Raw genomic sequence first — 4,639 nt, forward strand, 5'->3', positions numbered from 1 at the left:
TCTCGGATTATTTGCTCAGCATATAGATTGAATAAGTATGGGAAAAGGATACAACCCTAACACACTCCCTTCCTGATTTTAAACCATGTAGTGTCCCCTTGTTCCATTCAAACGACAGCCTCCTGGTCAAGGTACAGGTTCCTCATGAGTACAATCAAATTCAAATTTACACACTCACCACCAAAGCCAAAGACAAGGAAATTGAAGATTTTCACCAACTTCTGCAGTCTGAAATTGACCAAAGATTTATCACAATGTGCTGATTATTACTCGTGATTGAAATGCAAAAGTTGGAAACTAAGAAGAATCACCAGTAGTTGGAAAATCTTGCCTTGGGGATAGAAAAGATGCTGGAGATTGCATGATAGAATTTTGCAAGACCAACGACTTACTCATTGCAAATACCTTTTTCAACAACATAAATGGCAGCTATACACTTGGACTTCACCAGATGGAGTACACAGGAATCAGATCAACTACATCTGTGGAAAGAAGCAATGGGGAAGCTCAACATGTTCAGCCAAAACAAGGCCAGGAGCTGATTGTGGAACAGAACATCAACTGCTTCAACTTCAAGTTGAAGCTGAAGAGAGTTAAAACAAGTTCACAACAGATAAAATATGACCTTGATTATATCCCACCTGAATTTAGAGACCATCTGAAGAATAGAATTTACACATTGAACATAAGCAACTGAAAAACAGATGAATTGTGGGATGACATCAACAACATTGTACATGAAGAAAGAAAAGGTTATTAAAAAGACAGGAAAAGAAGAAAAGACCTCAATGGATGTCAGAAGAGACTCTGAAACTTGCTTCTCTTAGCAGAGAGTAGCTAAAGCAAATGGAAGAAATAACAAGATAAAAGAGCCTAAAAGATTTTAAAGAAACGCTCGAGAAGACCAAGTCAATTATTATAATGAAGTGTGCAAAGACCTGAGTAAGAAAACCAAAAGGGAAGAACACACGCAGCATTTCTCAAGCAGAAAGAATGGAAGAAAAAATTCAAGCCTTGAATTGCAGCGTTGAAAGATTCTATGGGCAAAATAATGAATGATGCAGGAAACATCAAAAGAAGGTGGGAGGAATACACAGACTCACTGCACCAAAAAGAATTGATTGATGTTCATCCATTTCAGGAGGTGGCATATGATCAAGAACCAATGGTATTGAAGGAAGAAGTCAAAGCTGCACTGAAGGAATTGGTGAAAAACAAGGCTCCAGGAATTGATGGAAAACCCATCGAGATGCTTAAACAAATGGATGCTGTGCTGGAGGTACTTACTCATCTATGCCAAGAAATTTGGAAGACAGCTACCAGGGCAACTGACTGGAAGAGATCCATATTTGTGCCCATTCCAAAGAAAGGTGATCCTTCAGAATGTGGAAATTATCAAACCATATCATTAATATCACAAGTAAAATATTGCTGAAAATAATTTAAAAATGATGACAGCAGCAATTCAGCAAGGTTTCAGCAAGCAAGGTTGTGCTGTCTGTATATCACAGGTTGTGAATGAGTATCCAATCCCAATACGTGTTCTTCTTCATATACTCCAGTGGGTAGGGAAAGCAGGGTGTATTTGAGGAACATGGCTCAAGGGCAATATGCCTAAGGGATGAGTTGAGAACAGTAAACTAAGGAAATAGTTACACAAGTGAAGGTACAAGGTTTTTATCCCAGCATTGTTAAAAATAGGGGAAAATTAGAAGAAAAATATGCATCACTGTAATCTCTGAAAACTGTGACATTCATCTATTGAGTTGAGTTGATGCTTTTGAGTTGTGATGTTGGCAAAGAATGCTGAAAGTACCGTGGTCTGCTAAAATAACTAATGAATCTTTTCTGGAAGAGGTGCAGCCAGAATTCTCCTTGGAGGCAAGAATGGCCAGACTTTGTCTCACCTCCTTTGGTCATATTTAAGAAGGGACCATTCCCTGGAGAAGGATATCATGCTTGGTAAAGTGGAGGGACAATGAAAAAGGGGAAGGCCCTTGGCAAGACGGATAGACACAGTGGCTGCAACGATGGGCTCAGGTCTAGCAAAGATCACGAGGCTGGCACAGGACCTGGCAGTGTTTATTCTGTTGTGCATGAGGTCATCATAAGTCAGAGATGAGTCGACAGAACCTAACAACAACAACATCTTTATTTATTGATTTAGAAAGTTGTCCATGTTGTTGAGCAAAGAACTTGCCCCTCAAAAAAAGAGTATGTACAGATACCAACCCAAAATATAAAATGAATATTCATGAGTTCATAATGATGTAAATAAATCATTGAATAAATAAATAAATGGAGAATAGACAAATCTCGCTTACAGAGGAATTCCAACTAATTTATGTAGATATTCCTCCCTCAAGAAGATGAACTCCTCAAATGCCAACCACTAGGAAAGGGATCAAAATAGGAGATCCAAAATAGAATGAAAGAAAAATGTGAAACAAAATTCAGAAACATAAAAATGATCAGGACTACTGGTGGAATAGAGACTGGTGAAACCTTCAAGACTCTAGTCCCTAGTCAACCTTTGGTCCTGAAGTTAAACTCACCCCTGTGGCTTAACTCTCAGCCAAGCAATAAAGAGGCCTATGAACTGAACAATTACGCCAAGGAGCTATACTCCTTGGAAGAATCAACCACGGGCATTCAAAAGAGTAGCATTTGTACAGGGAGAGAACTAGGAAGGCAGAAATGTGTAGGTAAGAAGGACACAGGGAAAGGGTAACAACAGGGAGGAAGTGGGAAGAGAGCTGTCACATTGTGGAGATTGTAATCAGTGTCACAAAACAAAATATTGAAAGGAAAATGAATCTGCTCTGTAAATTTCACCAAAATCACAATAAAAAGTTTTTAAAAAAATTTTTTCCCTCCATTGAGTTCTGTAGAGGACTTCCGGAAAGATGGAGGAATAGGCAGACAAGCGACACAGACCCTCTTCAACAAAGAAAAGAAAAACCAATGGACAGCGATACAGAAGATAATCCTTGAGCCCTGAGCTTTGAAAGGAACTATACAGAAGTGGAGGTGCTCTGGTAGCACAGTGCCTAAGGCACTTGACTGCTAACCAGAAGGCTGGCAGTTCAAACCCACCAGCCACTCCTCGGAAGGAAGGTTGGGCAATCCTACTTCTGTAGTGATACTGCCTCGGAAATCCAAGGAGGGGTCGCTATGAGTCGGGGCTGACTCGATGGCAAATAACAACAACAACAAAGTGGAAAAACCTGAACAAAAAAAGTGAGTACAGAGACGATCAGAGCTGCAGACTGTCAGCTACTCTGATGGTACCAACAGCCTGAATATTTCCAAGCAGCTTTGGAACCTGAGAATTGACCTAAAGATCAGCCCTGGTCACCAAGGGCTGCAGGGACAACTGTGCTGGCGGCCTCTAACTAGGAAGGGAAATAGCAAGGAGGGAGACAACCTGAGCTGTTGACTTTCTGCTGTCCAAAGGGTGCAGCCATTTTGATTGTTTACACGTGGCAGCCATTTTGAATGTTTAGAAGTGGTTGCCATTTTGGATATTTAAAGTGACTGAGGGTGCAGCCATTTTGAATCTTTACAAGTGGCAACCATTTTGGATTTTAAAGTGATAGCATTCTTATTTGGATTCCAGGGACCTAAGAGTAGGCTCTGTTTGCCAAGGTCAGCAGGGACATATGAGAGGCTGACAACAGGAAAGGAGACAGGTGGTGAGGGTGTAAGTGCTGTCAACTAGCAAATAGAGGAGCACAGTACCCTGCTTGTGTAGATAACATACAAACAAAAAAATTATTCCCTCCATTAAAAAAAGGAGGTAAACTCCTTATTCCTCACTTACTCAGAAGGAAGATTGGGCGATCTACTTGTGTAGAGATACCGCCTCATATACCCAAGGAGGGGTCACTATGAGTCAGATCCTACTCTATGGCAGTGATTTTGGTTTTGTTTGTTTGTTTCCTTACTTATTAGGAACTCTGGTGGCATAGTGCCTAAGCAAAAGGCTGACAGTTCAAACCCACCAGCCACTCCTCAGAAGGAAGATTGGGCAATCTACTTCTGTAGTGATATCTCCTCAGAAATCCAAGGAGGGGTCCTATGAGTCTGATCTGACTTGACAGCAGGAAGTTTTGTTTTTTTGGTTTACTTACTTACCAGGCTGCACATAGTGATTTTCTTCCAAATAGTACAGTATGGATGAGGAGGAATAAAAGAATGACTTTAGAGTGCAAAAATTTGACAAACATACTTCAGCCAGGTGATCAAATTTAAAATCAACAGTGATAAGTCACGTTCATAATAAGTACCCTGGACATGATGTGATGAATATGGCTCTTTACCCCTGTGTTCTTCCTCCTAAAGCCCATAATCCCAATTTGATCACAAGAAAAACATCAGACAAATCTTAACTGAAGGATGTTTTACAAAATACTTGATTAAGCACTCAGCTTTTAACTGAAAGATAGGTCATTCAAACCCACCAGCCACTCCGTGGGAGAAAGATATGGCAGCCGCTTTTGTAAAGATTTATAGCTTGGAAACTCTATGGGGCAGTTCTACTTTGTCCTGTAGGGTAGCTATGAATTGGAATCGACTCCATGACAATAGGTTACTCCTCAGTACTGTCAAACCAAAAGCAAACTCACTGCCATCAAGT

This window comes from Orycteropus afer, unplaced genomic scaffold, assembly GCF_000298275.1.
Source record: "Orycteropus afer afer isolate SDZICR_OR568_19922 unplaced genomic scaffold, OryAfe1.0 scaffold00072, whole genome shotgun sequence".
In the NCBI taxonomy this organism is placed as follows: domain Eukaryota; kingdom Metazoa; phylum Chordata; class Mammalia; order Tubulidentata; family Orycteropodidae; genus Orycteropus; species Orycteropus afer.